Here is a 24272-nt window from a genome sequence, read left to right on the forward strand (position 1 = left end):
GAGGAAGTGACATTTTTAGGTAAGTCACTTTTCTGATGGACACCAGGCCTGCTTGGCTGACAGTGCCGTGGGAATGCTTCCGGGAGGGGGGCAGTCGCCAAACAACCCCGGGCGCCTTGATAAGAAAATCAAACAAAACAGAAGATGCCCAGACCACCCCGTCACCCTGGAAGTTGTGGCTAGCACCTCCCCTCTGGTCTTCATCCACCGAGTCCCCCACCCCGGCGCCGGTTAGTTCAAGGTGGGGACCCTTCCTCTGCTGGGCGCACAGCCCCCTTCCTCACCCCTCTTCCCGGTTCCCCGCGCCCCAGGTGCTGCGTTCCGCAGCCGAATGGCAATCCCGCCCGCGCTTGCGCGCGCCTTCGGGAGCCGGGCCGGTTCTCCGCGGGGTCCGGGCGCCCCCAGGTGGGTCTCGGCCCCCGCCCCGCGCGCGCGCTGGTCCTGGGCCGGCCCCTGGGCGGCGTCAAGGCGCGGCCGGGGAGGAGCGCGGAGGAGGAGGCTGAGCGTGGAGGAGGCGGGCGCTGCGCGCCAGGGGAGGGTCGCCGCCGCCGCCGCCGCTCCTCCGCCGCCGCCGGGATCTTCAGGCCGGAGCTGCGCGGCCGAGCGGGCGGCGGGAGGCAAGCCGGGCTCAGCGGCCGGGAGGCTCTGGACACCCGGACCGGCGGGGTCCGCCGGGGCCGGCATCGTCCGCCCGGCGGCAGGAGGAGGGAGCGGCGCAGACAAAGAGCGGCGCCTGGCCGGGCGCTGTGCGGCCGCCGCCCCGGGACCCGCGCCGCTGCCCTCCGGCCTCGGCGGGCGGCCCTCGGCGAGGTGAGCGCGGCCGGGCAGGCGCCGGGTGCGGGGGCTGCAAACTTGAGGCCGGTCGGTGGAGTTGGGAGCGCGGTGGGGCTCGCGGGCCGTGGCGCGCGGAGAGAAGGGCTGGGGTGGGGGGGGGGGCGGGGGAGGCGAGTCCTCTCCGCCTCGCTACCCCCACGCCCTCGGCCCCGCCGCGGCCTGGGCGTCCCCAGCCGCTGACCGTCTGGCACCTCCACACCGCACACCTTCCTGCCCGCGCTCCCGGATTCCCCCCTCCCCGGGCCCGCGTGGGGGCGGGGCGCCCTCCAAGGGCGCGGGTGGAGAGTCGGGCGCCGGGGCGCGGGCGTCAGGAGCCCCCTAACTCGCGCACTGGAGACCCCGGACGGGCAAGCAAGCGCTCGGCCTTGCATGCCAGCGGTGGACTCGAAGCTCAGGGCGGGCGTGGGACCGTGCCGTGCCCGGGTCGCCGGGCGTGTGTGCCAGGGAAGGGTAAGCTGAGGATCCGCGGGGCCCAGGGCCGGGGCGCGCGGGAGGCCGCGCTGGGCTGGGAGAACTTACTGTGTGTATTCGAACTATTTATGATTCCGCACAAAGCTGCTGTCACATCGCATAAAGGAAGTCCTTGCCTCGGCGAAGGGCGCTTTTGTGCCGGCTTCAGCCTCTGCGCCGTGCCCGGGGTTGCCAAGACTTGCAGCCACCTGAACCAAAGTTTCTCCCAATCGCTCTGCCCTTTTCGGTTTATTCAGGGCGATTTAACCACCCAGTGGCTCTGGAAGAATTTGATCTGTGACTTCGAAGGCACTGACGCTTTCAACTCCCTTCCGGTGGTGCAGTTATTGTGGCATTGTGTGGAGGGATTTTAAATTCACACAACGGTTGAATTTGTAGACAATAATGATTCTCCTGGAAGGTCTGCGCCGGCTGAAGGAGTCACTGGCTCTTGGGCACCTGATTTAGATTAGTATTGTAAGTAGCTGTAGAGACAAAGCAGGACCCTAAGTGGAGCAGGCTTTGGCTTATGGGCCCTTGAGGTGGCCAGTTTCCCCTTTATTTGGCTTTGTTTATTTTCCCAGTAGGTTTAAAGGCTGATTCTGCCCTGTTTGCATCTGTGTTGTGGGAGTAGGCCCCCGTGTGGGCTGGAGGGGCCCAGACTGCTGCTTACTTTGACTCAAAGAGAAAAGGAACCCCAGAGGCTAGTGGGCGTGGCTTGCCAGGGACCCACTGATGGGAAAGTCCTTTGCCTACCTAATCAGCCTATTCCATCCATGTTTCTTTGGATAGATTTATTTGGTGTAGAAATGAAAGTTAATTCGAGGTGTGTTCCACGCCAGGGGTTTTGGTACAGTTATCAAACTGTGTTTTAAGTCTTAAAAGTAACTGAAAAGAAAAATGAATCTAAACCATGCTTGTAGCACTCCCTTGATTCACTTACCAAGTGTTTGTAGATAAAATGAATGAATTACTAACAGGGTTTTCAAGCATGTGTTTGAAGCTTACTCTTTTGTACAAGTAAAACAATAAAAACTTCATGCACAAAAATAGTTAGGAAGCCAGAAAAAATAAAGAATGGACGGTGAGGAATCACAAAGTGTACCTCTCTCAGTCAGAGGCCCTGGATATGGGTTTTAGACGTTTGAAGTAGGGATTTCCTAAGAATTGGTATTAACTCAATTTGTGAGAATGTGACCACTAAGGAAAATTCTACCTTAATGTCACTCTCCTCCAAGTAGTAGGTAGATGTCAGTTTTATTTTGGTTGAAGAAAGAGGCCTACCCTTTGGGTCTGGCAGCTACCTAAGGCTGAAATTGAGAACACTGAGAAGCTGTGGAGAGTCTGGCTGTTTTCCTGTGTTCTGAGCTCAGCTGCTTCCTGAACCACGGGGCTGAATGGTGGCCTATAGGGTGGAACTGAAGGGTGAATTGCCATCTGAGAATTAATTGGTTCTCCATACCCCTTGCCCAGTGGTGGAGACAATGACCCCATAAAAATAGGTGGGGCTTGCGAATGAATGACTTTTTCAAGTAGCTGAGGTCCGTTTCCAGGCTTTGAGTTTTGCTTTCTTACATGACTGTGTCATATTCCCAACCTCTGTCATTTACAAAGGTGACAGAACTTTTTCAACAAATAGTAGATCCTATATAAACAGCCAGGGAAAGGCATTGCCATCCATATTAAACATACCTGAGGACTGGATAACCCTTTAAAATGCCCTAAGACTCCCAGCTTGCACAGAATGACCTGGAGTCCTTTACTGAATCACTTGCATTAGCTTAATTTGTCCTGGCAAGATCAGATTGTGTTGCTCTATGGGATACAAATGCTTCTAACTGCTCAAACTGGCTAGCCGTGTGCCCCCGAGGTAACAAGGCTTATGCAAATGGTGTTCTGACATTAAAACATGGGGTTTCTTAAAGGAAGAGCTCAGGAATTCTTGGCTAGAACTGCAGGGGAGAGTTTGGGAAAACTAGTAAGCTAACTTTTCTCACAAATGAACTGGAAACTCCCAACAACTCCCCCCAGAGGCTTAGGAAATTAGTTTTCCTATTACCAGTGACTGCAAATGGAACTTCTACAATGTTTCTCTTTCCTAAAATGAGGTTTGGAAATACTTCAGGGCATGTTTTCAAAGTGCCTTAACTAAAAATTGGTACCATTTTTGCAGCCAAAATGCGTAATTAAGGCAGCTGAGGAGGTCAAGCAATCTTTTAACATTTACCATAAGTAAGCAGCTCCAGTGAGAAAGAATTAGACCTTTTCTTCATTTTACTTTGAACAAATCCCACTCCAGTTGGTATAAACGCACAGCCAGGATGGCCCATGCTTTCCTACCTTAAGACTTTCAGATTGCCAGTTCATGGAAATGAAAAAGTTCTTTGATTGACATTCAGTGTCATGATTGGGGTAAGAGTATACTGACTAGCCTCTGTGTTTGCTCTTACTTTGCTCAACCTCCGGGTGTCTCAGGTTCTTATCCTTCCCAGTGCCCTTTCTTTCCACATCTTCCCAACTGTCTTCATAGTGGTGATGACTTTCTTTCTTTCTTTCTTTCTTTCTTTCTTTCTTTCTTTCTTTCTTTCTTTCTTTCTTTTTTTTTCTTTCTTTCTTTCTTTCTTTCCCTTCCTTCCTTCCTTCCTTCCTTTCTTTCTTTCTTTCTTTCTTTCTTTCTTTCTTTCTTTCTTTCTTTCTTTCTTTCTTTCTTTCTTTCCCTTCCTTCCTTCCTTCCTTCCTTCCTTCCTTCCTTCCTTTCTTTCTTTCTTTCTCTTTCTTTTCTTTCTTTTTTTTACTTCTATAGTATTTTCTTTGTGTCTTTCACTTGGCATTTGTGACATTCTTCCCTGTGTTTTGTCTTCATCTTTTTTTTAATGGTCCCCAGTCATCTTACATATATAACATATGCACACTTTATGTACATGATACACTTGTTGACTGCAGAAATACTGAGTTTAGGCCTGTATTAATGGGGTGCTAGGTTCTCATGGAAGTGTTAGAAGTAAGGGAACTCCAGAATTTTTTTTTTTTAAAATTTTATTTTATTTTATTTGAGAACATACTGTACAGAGGGGTTACAATTACATGGGCAGGATAATGCGTACATTTCTTACCAAGCATTGCAGCCTCCTCCTTTGTTTACCCTTCACCTCCCTTCCCAGCCTCCCCCCTCCCCCCCACCCAATCATACCCCCCCCCCACCGACATTGTAAAGCTGGTTTTGACATGACATTTTGTACTTCTCATTGTTGCAACAGGTCCACCTGAATCCTTAAACGACTTGTTTGTCCCCATCTCCTCCACATGTTATACTGACATCAAATATAGTGAAAGCGGGGGTTACACTGTGGGGGAGGGACATACAAAGCAACAAAGAAATAATCTTATAAATGCGTTAGAAACACATGCATGAAAGAAACGAAAACATTAAAATACATATTTAAGGGTTCGTTTTCCTAACATCCCATTATCTGACCTTTTCCGCTTGACTCATACCTATACTAGATATTGCAAATAAGGGAAACCATGGGACCTATGTTTCTTTGGGCCTGGCTTACTTCACTTAATATAATTTTTTCCAAGTTTTTCCATTTCCTAACAAATGGGGCAATGTCATTCTTTCTGATGGAGGCATAGAATTCCATTGTGTATATATACCACATTTTCTTGATCCATTCATCTACTGAGGGGCATCTGGGTTGGTTCCATATCTTAGCTATGGTAAATAATGCTGCAGTAAACATAGTTGTGCTGGTAGCTTTAGTGTGGTTTTGTTTGTAAACATTTGGGTAAATGCCCAAAAGTGGGATTGCTGAATCATAGGGGAGATCTATGTGAAGTCTTTTGAGGAACCTCCATACTGCTTTCCAAAGTGGTTGAACAAGTTTACATTCCCACCAACAATGAAGTAAGGTTCCTTTCTGTCCACATCCCCTCCAGCATCTGTTGTTGTTAGAGTTCTTGATTTTTGCTGTTCTAACTGGAGTGAGGTGATATCTCAATGTTGTTTTGATTTGCATTTCTTGTATGGCTAGGGATGTTGAACATTTCTTCATGTGTCTATTGGCCATCCTTCTTTCTTCTTCAGAGAAGCTTCCTTTAAGTCTTTTGCCCACTTATTTATTGGGCAGTTGTTTCTTTGAGGATTTGTTGTTGGGTGGTTTAATTTTTTGAGTTCCAAGTATATTTTAGATATGAGACCCTTGTCCGGTGTATGGCTAGTAAAGATCTTCTCCCAATCAGTGGGCTTTCTATTGATCTTGCTAGCTATGTCATTTGCCCTGCAGAAGCTCTGCAACCTTATGCAATCCCATTTGTCCAACCTTTCTTTGATTTGTTGTGCTTCTGGGTCTCTATTCAGAAAATTTCGGCCTGAGCCAAGGAGACCTAGGGTTTCTCCTATTCCATCCTATAATGTTTTCAGAGTGTCTGCTTTGAGTTCAAGGTCTTTGATCCATTTGGAGTTGATTCTGGTGCAGGGTGATATATAAGGATCTAGCTTTAGTTTTCTACATGTAGTTAACCAATTTTGCCAGCACCATTTACTGAAGAGGCTGTCTTTCTTCCATTCTATTGTTTTAGCTTCCTTATCGAAGATTAGATGGCTATAGGTCTGTAGGTTCATTTCTGGGTTTTCAATTCTATTCCATTGGTTCTGAGGTCTGTTCTTATGCCAATACCAAGCTGTTTTGATTACTATGGCTTTATAGTAGAGTTTGAAATTTGGTATTGATATTCCTCCAGCAGTGTTCTTTCCGTTGAGGAGCGTTTTTGCTATTCGGGGTCTTTTATTGTTCCATATGAATTTTTGGATTGCCTCTTCTATTTCCTTGAAGAATGAGGGTGGAATTTTGATAGGTATTGAATTTGTAGATAGCCTTGGGAAGTATTGCCATTTTCACGATGTTAATCTTGCCAATCCAGGAGCATGGGAGGTTTTGCCATTTGTTAAGTTCTGTGTTGATTTCCTTTTTCAAGATTTTAAAGTTTTCGTCGTAGAGGTCCTTCACTTCTTTAGTTAAGTTAATTCCTAGGTATTTTATTTTTTGTGGGGCTATTACAAATGGAGTTGCTTTCCTAATTTCAGCCACACTTTTCTCATTGTTGGCATACAGAAAAGCCATTGATTTTTGGGGGTTAATTTTATAACCTGCTACTTTGCCAAAGTTTTGAATCAGCTTGAGTAATTTGGGAGTGGAGTCTATGGGATTCTTTAAATACAAGATCATGTCATCTGCAAAGAGGGAGAGTTTTATTTCTTCTTTCCCTATTTGGATCCCCTTTATGTCTGCATCTTGTCTTATTGCTGTAGCTAGGCATTCTAATACTAGATTGAAGAGAAGTGGAGAGAGTGGGCATCCTTGTCTTGTTCCTGAGTTAAGAGGAAATGGCTTTAGTTTTTCACCATTGAGTATAATGCTGGCTGTAGGTTTGTCATATACAGCCTTTATTGTATTGAGGAATGTTCCATGGATTCCTAATTTTTCCAAAACCTTCATCATAAAGGGGGGTTGGATAACTCCAGAATTCTTGTACCTCTGCCCAGAACTTCTGCCACTTATTAGATTGCCTGGTCCCAAGGATGTCTAGTAGATAGTGGGATTATTTGTTATGGTTTCTATTTGATAATTTCTCTGCCAGACATATAATTTATCATTCTCAAGTTGAACTTATAAAACAGAACCACAAAACTCATTTGTTTCTTTCATATACATCTGACATATAGAATGTGGGTAATTTTATATCAGCTTCCCCCTTCTTTTGTGCTTGTATATTTTAACCTTAACAAACCAGCCAAACCAAGTTTCATAACCAGCTGGTAGGCTGACAAGATTCATCAGTAACTGAGTCTCACTGGCATTTCAAACTGGAATTTGAAAAGGCATTGATTCTGTAGCTGTAAATTAGTTACTTAGGGTCACCCCCACTTCTTCTTATTATTAGTATTTTTAAGGAAAGAAGCCTTAAGCCCACTAGGAATTTAAATACAAGTTCAGGATCTCTTATCTGAACAGCTGAAAAGCCCCTAAATCAAAAGCCTTCTGAATACAAACATGGTACTCCAGGTGAAGAATTCCTGACTTGGTGTGACAGGTTGTAATCCAAATGCAGGGGCACTTAAAACACTGTATAGTTACTGTGAGGTTGAATGTATAAGGTAAAAAAGAAGCAAGTAAATTTATCTTGGGTCCAAAGTGTATTTAGACTTACCTGACTCTTCTCTTCTTAAAAGTATAGATAACAAATGGAGAAAGAAGTGGGCTGGGAGCCAATATCTTACCAGCTGGATAAGCAGTGCTTTGCCTGGGGTTTCCAGTTGCATAAAGATCTCATTCTATAAGTAAGAAATCCATTTTCCGAATTTCAGAATCTGAAACACTCCCCCCCCACGTGTGTGTGTGTGTGTGTGTGTGTGTGTGTGTGTGTGTGTGTGTGTGTGTGTGTGTGTGTGTGTGTGTGTGTGTGTGTGTGTGTGTGTGTGCATGCTGGCACTGGGCTTGAATTCAGGGCCTCAAACTGTTACTTAGCATTTTTATTCAATACTGGTGCTTTTCCACTTGAACCATATCATTACTTCTGTTTTTTTTTTTTTTTTTTGTTGTTGTTTACTTGAAGGTAAGAGTCTCATGGATTTTCCTGCTCTGGCTGGCTTCATACTGCAGTTCTGAGATCTCAGCCTCTTAAATAGCTAGGATTATAGGCATGAGTCACCAGTGCCTGTCTTAAGACAGTTTTGGAAGAGTGGATGCTTTTACTGGTCAGTTGTTAATGAAAGCCTAAGGTGCAATAATGAGAGAAAAGTAATATACACTAATGATTGTATGGTAATTTATAACTTACAGAATTCTCATATGTGCTATCTGAGTTTGTGTTCTGAATAGCACAGCAGAATTGGCTCTCATCCATATTTCTATGTGAGGAGATTGAGGTGTAAGCTAACTAAGCAGGCAGTAGATAAGACACCAATTCACTGGGTGAAGGTGTTTTCATTGAAGGCCCAGTTGGAACAGAGTGTCCTGGGCCTTTGAGAGAGTGCCATGCCATATTACGGGTATGTGCAAATGTTGATGGGAGGGGGTCCTGTATGAGAGCTGACTCTTGGAAGATGAGCTGAGGGCAGACAGAAGCCGTGTCCATGTCTTTGTGTCCCTGTTAGGGACCACAGTTGGTCTGGAGAGCCACACTCCTCTGGAGTGTTTATTCCTGCATTAGTCTGCTTGGGCTTCCAGGAAAGAATTTCACAGACTAGGAGGTGGAAGCAACATGATTTGCCTTCCCATGGTTCTATGGCTGGAAGTCCAAGATCACCGTGCTGGCAGGGCTGGTGTCTGTGAGGCCTCTCCCCTGGCTCACCTTTATACTTGACCTTACATGACCTTCTCTGTAGACACAGGCATGCTTCTGGTGTCTTTTCTTCTTCCCATAAGGACATCAGCCCTGTTGGATCTGGGCTCCATCCTCATTACTTTATTTCCTTAGTAAATGTCCTGTCTCCAAATATCCACTGTGGGCTCTTCATCCCAGGACATTTAACCAGCCACAGATAAAATATTTGGGAAAAAAGTTGTAGCTGCTCTGAATAGGTACAAGGCTTTTTGAGAGGTAAGGGTAGTGTAATTTCTCTTAGTACAATAACATTGTATTAGAGATAAGAGATTTTGAAATGACCAGGAGGATGTGCTGTGTGGAGGTGGTGCAAATGCGATATTATTTTGTATAAGGGAACTGAGCATTGAAGACTTGAGGGGGCCTGGAACCAATTGTCCACAATACCAAGGGACCATTGTATTATTACCTGGCGAGGGGTGGGGGGTGGGGGGGTGTTAAGGCTTTAACAGGTGTAAAGCGGGGGGGGGGGAAGGGCACATGGTTGTTGCGCCTTTAAGTGTGACTATTCTCAAACAGGGTTGATCCTAGAATGTGCCATTCCTCCCACCAGTCCAGATCTGGAGTTTGTTTATCCAGGGCCACCTGCCAGGGATGGTTTCAGAACAGTCAGAGGCACGCAGGGACTGTCAGCTTATTAAGTAGTCAGAGATCCCCATAATAGGCAAGAAGCCTTGGTGCTGGCCTCCTAAAGGCTAGTCAGGTTTTAAGCAGATTGATTAGAGAGAATCTTGACTTGTTCCATTTATGGGTGTTTCCTTCCTTCCTTCCTCTCCACATGTGTGGATTCAGCTGGGAGCACTGGTTTGTTCGTTGTTCCTTTTTCTTTATGGTAACCATGATAAAATGCCAGAAACATCTGAGTTGTTGAGTTTCGTATAGGAAAGAAGGCATTATCTAGCTCTGGATGAGGCCTGGGTGAAGAGCTTGTCTAGCATGGGCTGCCACCCCGGTGACAGGGCCTGGTAAGCTAGTACCCTTGCTGGTGTCTGTGTGGTAGTACTGGTGAGGTGCATCTTGAGCCCTGTGGTCTTGTTTCTGATGTTCTTGTTGGAGATGACACAGGAAGTGCCTACTAGACTGGCTACTTTGCAGCTCTAGATAAAGTTTTCCCTTCCTGCCCTCCTCCTTCCTTCCCTCCCTTCTTCCTTCTTTCCTCTATTCACATGAATCGTCACTGGTCCTGTGTGTGTGTGTGGGGAGGTGGGTGCGTGCGCACGCGTGTGTGTACATGTGTGCTTGCATGTGTACCAGTTGTGGGACTTGAACTCATGGCCTGGGTGTTGTACCTGAGCTTTTTTTTGCTTAAGGATAACTCTCTACCACTTGAGCCACACCTCCACTTCCAACTTTTTGGTGGTTAACTGGAGTTGAGTCTTCTGGATTTTCCTGACCGACTGGCTTCAAACTCAGAGTTAGATCTCAACTTCCTGAGTAACTAGGATTGCAGGCTTGAGCCACCAGTGCCTGGCTATCACTGGGCACTTTTAAAACTAAGTGTCCCAAACTGTCTAGCTGTACTTCTTGGTTATTTTCCTTATCATTGATTTACCCATTCATTCTTGGATTCCCCTTATCTCCCCAATCCAGTTAACAACCCCAATTGATTCTTCCTCCGAAAGATCTCTTACAGCTGAATCTTTCTGTGCTTGCTTCTTTTTCTCTTTCATTTGGACATCAAAACAGCATTCCCACCACTCCTGTGAGTCTGCCGCCTGTTGAATTCTTTCAGTCTGCTCACCATATGTGTTTAGTGACTTTTGATTATCCTCAGTTCTATGTCCCAAGTGCACAAAAGGAATGGGCCTATGGCTTCACTCCTCCCCACTATTCCTAGAAAATCTAATAATGCTTGCCTCCCACCCAAGTTGTTTGTTAACAGTAACAGCAAAACAACAAAGTTTATAATCTGTTCTGGCTTTTAAAGACTTCTGTGTTTTAGGACTGGTTCAGAGTTATCCCTTGTAGCAAGGGCCTAGTTGCACAGCTACTGCTTTGCATAAAATTCTCCATGAGCCTGGCTTTCCCTCATGGGAGGAGAGATTGACCTTGGAAAATGGGCTGTATCTGCTAATGATGGGTAAAAGCCATCTTTGCAGGAACAGTGCTGTCCCATTGAAATGCCATGTGAACTCCAGATGTGAGCTCCACTTGTGTGTGTGTGTGTGTATGTATGTATGTTAATTGAGATAAGCCATCATAATGTAATCCAGGCAGGCCTCACACTCAAGCTCTTCTTGTCTCAGTTCCTGAGTGCTTGGCTTCCAGATATAATTTAAATGTTCTTGTAAGATTAAAAATGTAAAAAGAAACAATATTAGTTATATATACACACACACATACACACATACTTTATAGCAGTACTGGTTTGAACTTAAGATCTTGAACTTGCGAGGCAAGTGCTTTGCCAGGTGAGCCCTGCCTACAGCCTTGTCTTACATTGGTTATTTTTAAGGTAGGGTCTCACTTTGTCCCCTGGCTGGCCTGGACTCAGTCCTCTTACTTGTGTTTTCCTATGTCAATATAGATGACAAGCACTGCCACTGAGCCTGACTGTTGTGCATCCCTTGTAGCTGGATTAACAGGTTCACTCCACAATACCCAGCCACTGGTTGAGATGGAGTCTTAGCGGGAGTCTTCAGTACTTTTTGGCCCTGGCTGGCTTTGAACCATGATCTCTCCCCTCCCCCCATCTTTACCTCCCATGTAGTTAGGATTAAAGGCTTGATTAAAGGCTTACCTAATATATCTAAAATATTTTCATTTCTACAGATCATTAATCTAAAACATAATAGGAAAAGGATCATTCTCTCTGTGTGTGTGTGTGTGTGTGTGTGTGTGTGTGTGTGTGTGTGTGTGTGTGTGTGTGTGTGTGTGTGTGAAGTCTTCAAAATCCAGTATGTATTACATTTTTACAGCATAACTTGATTTTTTTCTTGATACAGCTTGGCTGGTCATTTGGCACCTATGGCTGGAGCCACTGCACTGGAGAGTGGATGGGGAGGTTCTTTTCATGATTTATGCCTCATTTGTTCCACATTTTCAAAATTAAGATAGCTAAAAAGACATAGTGGAAATAACTTAGAATAAATAATAGTGGTCATTATCATTGTGCTCTATTGGGAAAGGTATAACCTGTGGAGTTTTAAAGAATAATGCGATATTTTGTACATTCAGTTGTAGAATACTAAAAGTCATATTTGGTTGAATGTGAATGCATATAATCAACATATCTTGTGTATTTTACAAATCTTTTTTTTTTTTTTTTCTGGTCCTGAGGCTTGAACTCAGGGCCTGGGCACTGTCTCTGAGCCTCTCTGTGATCAAGGTTAGTACTCTACCACTTAAGCCACAGCCCTGCTTCCAGCCTTTTCTGTTTATGTAGTACTGAGGAATCGAACCCAGGGCTTCCAAAAGTCATGTTTCCAGTCCTACAAATCTTTTTCAGGTGTGTTTTAATTCTAGAGGTTAACTTGTTAGTGTAAAATATCTTTTGAAGGAATCAGTCTTTACCCTATTTCTGATACATGTTAAGTATTTAGTCCATTAAGTACAGTAGCTGAAATCATACCTTTTTTAAAAAAAGGTATCATTAACTTCTTCCTCACACATAGACATGTACACACCACAAAGCAGACACTGTAATTACTGCATTTTGCATGTAGTAACTCATTACATCCTCATCAGAACTGAGTCAGAAACTTTGTTTCTATCCTTATGGAAAGGTTAGAAAAGAATTGTGAGTAGCCTTTGGCTCCATGGCCCATGGAATTCACACTCACCCTCCGGGCCACCATCCCCTCTTAAGATATAGATCTATCTGAACATAAAACAGAGCCATAAACTTTTACGATTACATAGGATTTGAGGAACACTGACAGAGAATTGTTGGTAGGGCGTAGAACTTGGATATAAAGATTTCATGCTGGCAACTTCTAATCAGCCATGCTATGGAGGAGGTCCTGGACTTTGGATGAATGAAATGAATAATTAATACCTGCTCAGGTGGTCATGAGCAGGTGGTAGCTGTGAAGGGTTACATTGACTTGGCTCCTCTTCTCTGGCTTCTTTTCTCTGGCCACACTGCACTCTCCTGTAAGCTAACTGACCAACTTTCCAATGTAGGTGAGCACCAGCTCCCTAGAAGACCATTGATGCTGTGGTTTGTGGTGGGACCTGGAAATTTGCTGTTTTAATCAATTCTCAGGTGGTATGGGATGGGCATCACACTTTGAAAAGTTCCACTGGAGGAATCTGTACAACCACTAGGTGGGTAGGGAGGCATTTCCATTTTAGTACACTTTGGGTATTCCCTCTCTAAAGTGCTTGAGACTAGAAATGTTTCAGACATGGGATTCTTTTTCTAGAGTCTGGAATATTTGAAAATACATAGTGTGATAACTTGAGGGTGGAAGCTAAATCTAATCAGGAGATTTATTTATGATTCCCATATACCTTAACTTAGCTTAAAGTTTATTTTAAATAGTATTTTTAGTGTGTCTGTGTTTTGACTGCATTTTGTCATATGAGACTAAGGTGGAATTTTCCATTTGTGGCTCAAAAAGTACTGGAGTTTGAATTAGTTCAGATTTCACTCTTGCATATTAGAAGTGCTCATCAGGTAAGTTTGTAGCCTGCCTTGTAGATACCATGCCACTAGTGTGTGTCATAAAGGTCTATATGGTGGGTGCTATTCAATTTCCCCCCTAGTGGGGGAAGCTGGTGCCAGTGTCTTCTGGTACTTTCTTGATTTCTCACCTCTGAAGGGCTGAAATGTCTCTTTCTGGCTGTGTGATTTTTTTTTAATGAGTTGCTATTATCCATGTGTAGGTGAATAGAGTGTTTGTTGCCAGTAGTGAGAGCTGATGGTACTACATGCTTTTCCTTGATACCTTATGACATCTGTAAAGGTCTTGAAGAATTCCAAGATGGCACTGGTTTTGGGTCTCCTTGTCATCATGTCTTAATCTAGATTCTTACAAGCAGCTGCTACCAGGTCCCTATAGGAACTGTGATATTGGCTGCCATTCCAAATTAGTTTTGTACATGCCAAGCCATCCTAAACCTACCCTTCCTTGTTTCAAAGGCTCCTGGGGCTATCAGAGGGTTGGTCAACTTTCTTCCTGAGCAGATGGGCTTGCAGTACAGCCAGGAGTCTGAAGTATATTGAGATATAACTACCTGTTGCCCTAGGTGTCAGAGAGACTCCAACTTGGGCAAGATCTTTTCATTCACAAGTTTAGATTTGCAATCATCTTGCTACCTATGGAGCCAGCTCTGTCTAGAGCATGCTGTAGAATGGGTAACAGCAAAGAGATTTATTTAGTTGTAATAATCAGGCCGGGATGGGTGCAGCTAGCCAGGGAGAAATAAGTTAGCAAGCAGCAGGACCAGAGTGAAATGCCTAGAAAGGTGTCCTGGCCATCTGAAAGGACAAAGTCCACTGATGTCTCCATTGGTTTTCCTTCAAGGACATGCTTCATGAATTTTGGTTGAATATGTAAGGATGTCTGCCAGCCAACAAGTATTTTAATTATGTCACTTAAGAGCCTGACTGTGAAAGACAAGAACATTTGCTGTGTTTCTCTCCTCAACAGCTGTGTTCATTTGAAGGACAATCATTTTAAAAGCTTGTATTCCTGTTTTCAAGACAGTGTGAGGAGGGGGTGGTTAAAAGCTGGAAATGGCTCTTTCTTTCTGCTCTGAGTGAGGGAAACCCTCTTGGGGAATTGACATAAACCACAAGCTCCTTGAGTCATTATTATTATTAATTATTATTATTTTCCCTCAAAAACCAAGAAAAGGATTCAGAAAGTTACAATGTTCTTTCTTTGTTGTTGTTGTTGTTGTTGTTGCCAGTTCTGGGGTTTGACATCTAGGCCTTGGCTTTTTTTTTTTTTTTTTTTCTCTAGAGATGGAGTTCTACAACTTGAGCAGCACCCTTACTTCTGTTTGTTTGTTTGCTAGTTATTTGGAGACAAGAGTCTGAGGAATTGTTTACCCTGGCAGTCCTCAAACACCAGTCCTCAGATCTCAGCCTTCTGAGTAGTAGCTAGGATTATAGATATGAGTCACTGGGACTTGGTTTTTGACTTTTTTCAAAAAAAAAAAAGAAACACATTTAGCAGTATCTAGCAAGAAATTTGAAGGAAATTAGACCCACTCATTTCCACTGTTTCCATGCTTTTGGTTTTCTCCCTTAACATTTTCACAGTTATATGTGTCTCTGACATCTCTGCATTTGGCCATTTATCTTGAAGTTGGTATGTTTGCCATCTGGTCTGTTGAGTGACACTTGTGGTTTTCCCTTTCCTTGTTTCAGTTATTGTTTTCTTAGAACCTAGATAGCTTGGAGTTAGAAGTCTTATATGTGGGGTGCAGGAGACAAGACCCAGTGGCAGCTATGAAGAAATGGCATTATTGTGTAAAAAATAAAGGAAGGGTGTGTGACTCTGTTGTGGTCACTTTGATTTTAGAGCTTTCCTGGAAGGAACTAAAGCTCATGTGATTGGACCACCTATAGATCAAGAGCTTGGTAGAGTTGCTTCTTAAGTTGGATTCAGCCATGTACTTAAGGTGCTCAGCCACCATGGGCAGAGAATTTGAATTCATGTTCTGTTAAAGCATGTCTTTTCATGATTGCCTATTGTGTGTGGTCTAGGGTTCCAGGTCTAAGGAAAGAAACACATTTTTAACACTTAGGAAGAAATCATATTTTCAGGCAAGAGGAGTGGTTGTGGTAGAGAAACCAAGTGCCCATAGTCCTGAATTTAAGCCCCACTGCTGGGGAAAAAAACAAAACTGAACAACGACAGGAACCCCCCCCCCCTCAAAAAAAAAAAAAAACAAGCCTCAGGAAAATGCAGTTTCAACACACTATATGTGAATACATGTAGATTCTTGTTAGTGGGCTGGGTTAGCTATTAGATTTGGATTATAAAATATAGACAGGTCACTTTCGCCAGTCCACAGTTATTTTTTCAAGGTCAATATTTTGGAAAAGTTGACCGAAACATGAACCACTTCTGTTTGTGTATGTAAACTATTGGTTCTCCATTGGGGCATTTTTTTTCCCATGGGAACATTTGGCCCTCTCTGAAGACATTTTTAATTGTTGTGCCCAGGGATGCTACTGGGAGGAATTCAGTGGGTACAGGACCAGTATGTACTGAACATTTCATAATAAATGAATGAGGCAGCCCACAAGGATGAATTAGCTGGTTCAAAATGCCAATATTTAAGCAGTCTAGAGATAAAAGTGAAGCTTCTCTGCTCTGTTAGATGTCTTAAATCAGTGACATATATACTCTCTTACACCAGAAGAATTTCATTCTTCTGTTTTAACCAACAGAGTGAAAAGCAATACATCTGTAGAGACCTGAACACCATTTGTACATCTGTGCAGTTAAATATGTAAAAGAGAATCTTAATTATAATTGACTTAACTGAGTTTTCTTTGTAATGTTAGTATTAAAGCCCGGTGAAAACTGTTTTTTAAAAATATTTATAATTCAGCATTTTTTTTAATTATACATGTAGGACAAGATAATTTTTGCTGGAAATGTCTGGATAAGCTGGGTAGGATGCGATTAGAGCCTTAGGATGCCCCATGACTCTGAGAGTATTGGAGAGACTTTATCAGTCACTATAGCCTGGTTGGTGCTGGTGGCTTACACTGGTAATCCTAGTTGCTCCGGAGGCTGAGATCTGAAGATCATGGTTCAAAGCTAGCCTAGGCAGAAAAATTCATGTCTCTTATCTCCAATTAGCCACCAAGGAGCTGAAAATAGAACTGTGGCTCAAGTGATAGAGCGCTAGCCTTGAGCACAAAAGCCCAGGTACAGCAGCCTGGTCAAAAAGAAAGAATGGCTTTGTTGAGTTTGGGCTAGTCAAAGATGTATGCCATTTTAGTTCAGAATCCTTTTTGTTTTGTTATTAGTAAAGCTCATAGGGTTCTTGATTCAGTCTGATCATTTTTGAGCTGGTCATGTGTTAGCTTTTGAATGTTTAGATTTTTTTAAAGGGGGATATGGTTTTAAAACTCTTCAGGGGAGAGAACAAAAATACCACAAATTAAACCCTGTGGAGGAAAAGGAAAGGGAGAGTTCTAATTTGGTTGTTAGTTGCTGACTTTCAGCGTCTGCAAAGCTGCCTATTAGCCAGCCTGAGATATGATGTTGCTGTCTGAACCTTTTCTTTTTCTTTATAAATGAATTCTTACCTGATCAAGTAGTAAAAGTCTAGAAAATCAAGAGGCCTGTCAACTGGACAGTTCCTTGGGTGGGTTGTGTAAATTATTTCCTGTTCTTGTGCTCTTCCTTTTGACTTTGTTGTTTCTTATCACCCTCTTCCTGTTCTGTTACCAGGGTAAACACAGAATCAGCACTTTTGCAAATGTGCCAACTTCCTGAGATCCTTAGATGTCCAATCCATCTTTATTTAATCTCTTGTAGATAGAGAAAACTCACTAAAGATTAATAGTAATTCTTTGGACTGAAAGGAACATAACATTCTGATGTTATTGCTGCAAAACAGCAGCAAGTATTTTTGTTAAATGTATCTTTGTTTCTAACACTGGGCTTTGTATCATGGATTCCTCCTGCTTGTGTGGAGAGGGATTGTTCTGAATCAGCTGTTTTGTAGGTGAGAAAATTATAGGTCACTGTTGCTGGTTCGTAGGCATCCCAATTCTAAGGCTTTGGAGAGGATTTAGCCAATGATCTGGGCTTAGATGCAGATAGGCTAAGGAGTACCCCAAATCTAAAGCTGCAAACTGTGCTCTATTGTGACTTTATCCTCCTTCCAATAAAACATAGCCTTTAGCAGTTTCTTCTGACTTTCCATTTTAAGAGGAGCTAGATTAAATTATATCATGCTGAACTTGATGAATAGCTCTTTTAAATTTGAACTTCAACAATATTGATTCATATAAGTAGAGACGCAGAGGCTCCTTTTCCTTTGGTACTGATTTGGCTAAGTTACCCAATTCATTTTATCTGCTTGACACCTGTCATTGTCTTTTATGAAACTAGTGTTTGTTGTTGCTGCTAACGTTTGCCAAGAGCTTTTTTTTTTCCCCTTAAAATCAGCTCACAATGAATGACTTAAATCTATGTTGCTGGTACATTTTTCTGAGTATATTTGAGGTTGGAGGGGAATGAGGGTAAAGATAGAAAAAAATGGCATTATTTTGTGGTATACATACACACATATGTAATGACATATTATTCAACCATAAAGAAGAATTGAGATTATGTCATTTGTAGGAAAATGGTTGAAAATGGTTGAAACATCAAATTAAGCAAAAGTTAGCCAGATTGAGGAAGACAAATATCACATGTTCTCTCCCATACATGGAATCTAGCCCTGAAAAATGAAAGATAATAATGTAAAACATTTTTGTTTATGAGTGAGTGTGAACAGGTATAAATTTAAGCCAAGTACTTTATATAGATATACAAAAGTAGACTAGTGAAACCCGTTTAAAAACCTGTTTAAAATTGTTTAAAATGGAGGAAATGAATGAGAAAAAGTATTAGAGTGGGTGGGTTTGATCAAAGTACATTGTGAATGTGTATTGAAATACAATGAAGCCCATTTGAATTATCCATGCTAATTGTGCATATATGTTACATATGTAGTTATAGCGATATCTCTATAGACATAGATATATTTATCATTATTCCACCTATAGATTGGACTATTGGTTTGCTTTCAGGATATGTTCAACTAAATTGATTAATTCTTGTTGATCCCTGCTATGTGCCAAGGGCTATGGGAACCAGCCAAAACCCTCAAGCCCTCAAAAGACCTATAAAACCAGTGCTTGAGAGTTTATAAGTTCACAATCAATTCTAATCTTAATTAATGAGTGTATAAATGATAGTTCTTTACCTTTATGTGTGTGGGGAGCCACCAGGGCATTCTCCCACTAAAGTCCAGGTAGAATTTATTTTGAGCATGTTTAGGAAATGATTGTGTTTTCTGCAAGTTCCCAGAAACTCTGAGGCAAAAATACCTCCTGGAGGCTGGAGTTGTCACCTTGGTAGTTGCTGCACTTAAGGCAAATGTAATCATTCTCTTGCCACATTTGCTGTTTCAGAGGCTGAATGGGGCAGTGAGAACTTATGTTTACATATGATGAACACTGGATACTGAGCAACTAGTCTTTACTGCCTAGATAATGTAAACTCTTATACTGGCTCTGTGCTTAACACCTTAAACTCTTCAAAATTGGTAAGACTGTTTTGCTGTTTTTAATAGAATGTTGGCATCAGGTAGCAAAAGATTATTTGACCAGTTAATACTGATACTGGCTTGTAGGTAGCAATGTCATTTTAACCAAGTGAAAATTTAGTTAATCAGATTACCACCCTGCATTGCGATGAATAATGCAGATCAATCCTGTTCAGACATTTCACAAGTTTATTCTCCTGATGGTCTAATTGGGAGTATGTTTCCTTTGAAATTTAAGCTGTTTCTCACCTTACTATAGATTGTGTTTGTGCATGCATGCTTGTGTGTGTGTGTGAGTGTCTGGCTGTCTGTTGGGGTTGAACCAAGAAAACCTTTTGTATATATTTTGGATGCAGTACTTCAGATTGTTGATTGTGGTCTGCTCACACTGAACACAAGCTATTTTGATAGTAAGGCATTACACAACTATTTTCTAAAGGTGGATAGGTGACAGTGTTTACTTTTAAGCTCCATTTATCATCTGAAAATAATGCTGGCCTTCAAAACAAATAGAGTCATTATTAGTGGTTCTTCTTCGAACTTATGATGAATCAGTCTGCATTTCCTTTAGCTTTTTATGATGTGGATTAGTGTAAAATATTGTTTGTGCAATAACTATAATTAATGGTAGGCTACAATACTTGGTATTTCTTGTGAGCTTAACTTGAGAATAAGACAAGTTTATTTTGAGCTAGCAATTTTGGGATGTAATTTTAGAGGTAGATTCAATACTTGGATTCCTGGTTCTTAGGTCTTCAGGAAAAAACATAATGCCTTAAATAAGTCCTTGTTCAGTATCATTTAAGATAACAATTTTTTTTTCATTTGCAAATTCATGCAGTATACCATTTTACATACTTAAATATAGATAATGTATGTACTTCAGCTGTGTAACTGCACGCTATTATTAAGCTAATCAGTAGGTGTCTTTATCTATTTCCCCTCACCCCTTCCTGTTTATTAATTGAGAGATTGATTAACTAAAGTGTTAGGGATCAAACTCAAGGCCTTGAGCCCAGGTGCGCATGCGCTTTCTCTCTCTCTCTCTCTCTCTCTCTCTCTCTCTCTCTCTCTCTCTCTTTTTGTACAGTATTGGAGGTCAAACCCAGGGCCTCACATGCCAGCAAACACTCTAGTAATTAAATACTTGAGCTGTGTCACCAGTCCTTTGGTTTTATATTTCATTTTTGACATAGTATTTCCTGGCTAACTTGGTTGGCCTCTTTTAACTCCTGATTCTCATGTCTCTACCTCCTAAATAGCTGCAATTAACAGGTTTGCATCACCATGACTGGCCCTCTCCTTTTCTTGAGTTTGGTGGTTTCCCAGTCTTTCTAAACTTCAGTTTGCCGTAGTTAAAATTGGTGGTAGTATACTGTGTATATGTGTATTTTTATAACATCTGTTATATAGATGTGTGTGTGTATGTGTGTGTGTATATATATATATATATATATATATATATATATATATACACTCATATATTTAAAATAAGAGTGTAATTTATTTATCAAAAAGTTCCAGAGATAGTCTAGAAGGTTCCCATAACTTTGTCATCTGACAGATGCAGGGCATTAATCATAATCCTGACTAATATGAATGTACCATTATTAACTAAGGCCCGTGTGTTAGTGGCCTTACTTAGTAGCTACATAATTTCTTTTTTCTGTTCTAGGATCCTATCCAGGACCTCACATTTCATTTATCCCGATCTCCTAAACTCATCTGGTCTGTGACAGTTTCTCAAGATTTGCTAACCTTGGTTGTTTGGGATATTGGCCAGGTGTTTGGTAGGCTATCTCTTAAGTCATCAGATACTTTCTCATGACCAAAGGAGGGTTATGACCATAGAGGCAAAGTTCCATTCTTTTCACATCAAGGATACAGAATGTCAGCATGACTTGTCACTGCCAATGTTGACCATGTCCCTGTGAATCGAGGTAGTATTTGCAATGCTTCTCTACAATGAATTTCATCTTTTCCTTTCTTCCCTCCTTTGTGGTCATTGAGGAAAGTCATTTAGGCTGCCTGGAGTTAGGCTTCATCCCATGGAGGGGTTATTTTCTGCTGTTGATCCTTGGAATTCTATGTGGAAGATTCCTCATAGGAGGATTTCCTCCCTGGTAGGGGAGGAAAGTTTTCCATGGAGGTTAAAAGGCACGGCAGCATAGACCAGTGGCACTCCAGTGGGTGAGGAGATAAGATGGGGTTGAGCATGGTGCTTCTAGAATATGGCCCTGGGATATGCGAAGACCAAAATTCCTGAGACCTGCTTGGGACTACTGATTGGTCTCCTGGGCCAGGAATTCTCTCTGTTGAACACGTTCCACAGGTGGATCTATTGTCTGTGTAAAGTTGAGAGCCTCAGTCATGCATTAACATTTGAGACCCTCCAACTCTTTGCTCCTACCTGTGGGGTCACTGGTGCTTGCTATGAACACCTCTTTTTTATGTGGTGTACAGGCCAACAACTCCCGTGCCAAGTCTTGCCTCTCCTCCCATGGTTTTCACCGGCTCTCGGCAACCAATCCTTGGAGTGATCCCAGACTTTCCCATACCTTGTAGACACCACCACATCCCCAGTTGATGGTGTCATACTCTCAGTAGACAGCTGGGAGCTCTATTATGGAAATGCCTGAGCCAGGGTAGGGAAGCCCCTAAATACCAGGCTTGTCTGCAAGTTGGAGCAGGTCAGAATCCTCCAGCAGATCTTCATGATTTACAATATGTCTGATGCATTATGCTTTGAGACAATCATGCAACTCAATCAAAATTCTTGGTTGGAGTAGGAGGGCAATGGCCTTAAGTGGCTTTTGTGGCCTGGGACCTGGCTAATAACCTTTGTCTTGGTGCTCCCTGTGGACTCTAGAGGATAATAGGGTTGGCACAGTGGTTTCAACCCAGTGCCAAGAGATCTGACATCATTGGATACAGAACTCCCATCTGTAGATATGGGCCAGAGCCTTACCCCAAGTTCTGTGATGTGCTTCAGGTATAGAGAAATGTTTCAAAGCTGTTTGGAGAAGAGTCTTGAAGGCCTCTTTTCAGAGAAGAGAGATGGGGAGGGGGAGAGAGAGAGGGAGGGGGAGAGGGGGAGGGAGAGGGGGGAAGGGAGAAAGTATGTATTGAGGGGATTGATTAGTTGATCATCTGGAGTGCATAAAAGGTCATAGTTAAGGCTGGTAGCTAATTCCTATTTCCTGTCACCCTTCAGTAATGGTACTTCTTGAGAGTAGTGGTAGGAAGGTAGTGGGTGGAGGGACAAGAAGTACTGAATAATTCCTTAAAGAGGGAGCCCTTAACCTAAGGAACCTTTCTAGTGGAGAGTGGGTAGACTTGATGGGAGTCCATAGACTTGGGCTGGACAAAGCTGATTATGCATATGTATGTTTTCTTTTTTGTTGATGGTACTAGGGTTTGTTCCCATGTCCTTGAGCTTGCCAGGCTGGCACTCAAGCCACACCTCCAGCCCTACTTTTTACTGGTTAATAGGAGGTGTAATCTCACAAACATTTCTGCTTAGGTGACTTTAAATTGTGCGTCTCTAGATCTCAGCCTTCTGAGTAGCTAGAAATATGGGTGTGAGCCACCATTGACTCCTCAGATATTTCTTTTTTATGTTATATTAATAACTTAAATCTTAAATTGTCTAAAAGTAAAGTTCATTTAAAACGTGGCAGTGGGGTGTGTCTGAGAAGGAGCCTCAAGAAGTTCTTATTTTGCTTTGGGGGAAAGGAGGCACGGCAGAGGATGGCAGGGCCTAGCCTAGACCATGTTGTCCCTCCCAGACTTCCCACAACCCAAACGTTTGTGGGGTGGGATGCCCATATTCCCATATTCATGTTGCAAACTAGCACTGTGGGTATTCACATGTCCCTTTCCTCATCAACCTGCGTAACACCCTCCCTTTTCATTCTTTCAGGTCCTCTAAAGATGTTTTTTTTTCAAAGGTACACTGCAGTGTCTTCCAGTGACACAAGTGTACCTATGACCTCCCCCCTCACCCCCCCCGAGACAGTCTACACAGGCTCTGCAGAAAAGTAACTCAAAACTGTTTGCCCAGCAAAACTCATTCGTGTGCTGCAGTATTTTGTCCACCATAAGAAGAGAAAAATCCCTTCTCCAAAAGAGAATCAAATAAGAACTCTGTTAAAGTTGGATGAAAGCCCAGTTATTGTCTTTGTAAATTTTAATTATTTACAATGTTGTGGCATGAAAATGCATATTCTGTTTATTAGCTAACAGAAACCCTAATATAAATTTGTGTTTTGGGATCTATGGTTATTTAATATAATGGCAGTTGGGTTGGGTTGTGGATTGTGGTTTAGAGGTTTGTAATGACTTCCACTATCAGGAAAATGTCAGGGACTTAAAAAAAAACTCACACATTAAAGAATTTGGCTTTTTAGTTCTCAGGAGTATTAGGGAAAAGTGGCCCTTAGTGAGTTTGAGCATGCTTGCTATAAAATAGAAAGAAAATTGGGAAAAAAGACTTGATTCATGATGGTTCCCTGTGTGTGGAACAGAGAATACCAGCTGTCAGAAATGTTCACTTACAATAACAGAATGGAGAAGGTGCATTTTCAAAGGATTAATGTGGCAGGAGTAATAGCTGATATTTATTGGGCACTTCATGTAGCTGAGCATTTCATATGCTGTCTAATTCAATTTTACTCTACAGTCTTATGTGGCTGCCCTCTGCCCAGTTGAACAGATGAATTGACCAACTTGAAGAAGCTAAGCATCTTATCCAAGCACAGTTTTGCTTTGGAGAGTTTCCATGTGTGTGTGTAGAAGATCCCTGTATTGCTCCGTCCTGACCATGGCTGCTTTTGTCCCTGTGGTGTGCAGGTTAATGGGAACATGTAGGCAGGCATCCTTCATCCTTTTCATTATACCAAAGCATCTCTGTGACCTTCTCTGTGACCATCTGAACACTTCATGGTTATCAGTGATCACTGTTCCAGATGCATTCTTGCATGAACCTGCAGCTTGCTCTAGTGCGTCAGAATTCAGCCCCTAACAAAACATGATGGACTTGACTCAAAATGTGTCAGTCTGTTTTATCTGACTGAGAAAGGTGGAAGGAGCAGAAGGGTCCTTGTCTTTTGGTTTGGTCTTCTCAATAGGCTGTGTAGCTGAAAGTATAAACAGAGTGCAGTTTTGTCAGCGCTCAGATTGCTGAGACACATCTTCCTGGCAGTGCTACCTATTTATTTGATTTGTATGAGTGTGGCTTTTCTTGTAATGGTAAGGATTTTTTTTTTAATCATATGGAATCCGTCAGGGATAGTATGTGATCCTAGCCACAAGACCATTTTAATCTATGTATTGTTCCAGTGTTTTAATGTATGTTTTAGTGTATG

At 42.4% G+C, this 24272-nt stretch overlaps 1 protein-coding gene across 4 annotated transcripts in view; it reads left to right on the top strand.

The window, feature by feature from the left end:
- The first annotated feature begins 548 nt into the window (after window positions 1-548).
- Nck2 (NCK adaptor protein 2) overlaps window positions 549-24272 on the top strand; it is a 153691-nt gene continuing 129967 nt past the window's right edge. For 2 of the 4 annotated variants that reach the window (XM_069988626.1, XM_069988624.1), the window contains exon 1: window positions 550-810. The gene's annotated coding sequence lies outside the window, so the exon portion shown is untranslated. Of the gene's footprint in view, window positions 811-1231; window positions 1285-24272 lie in introns of those variants that run through there. The other 2 variants (XM_069988628.1, XM_069988627.1) reach the window with 2 other exon arrangements.

This window comes from Dipodomys merriami, unplaced genomic scaffold, assembly GCF_024711535.1.
Source record: "Dipodomys merriami isolate MVZ:Mamm:240054 unplaced genomic scaffold, mDipMer1.0.p SCAF_36, whole genome shotgun sequence".
NCBI lineage: Eukaryota > Metazoa > Chordata > Mammalia > Rodentia > Heteromyidae > Dipodomys > Dipodomys merriami.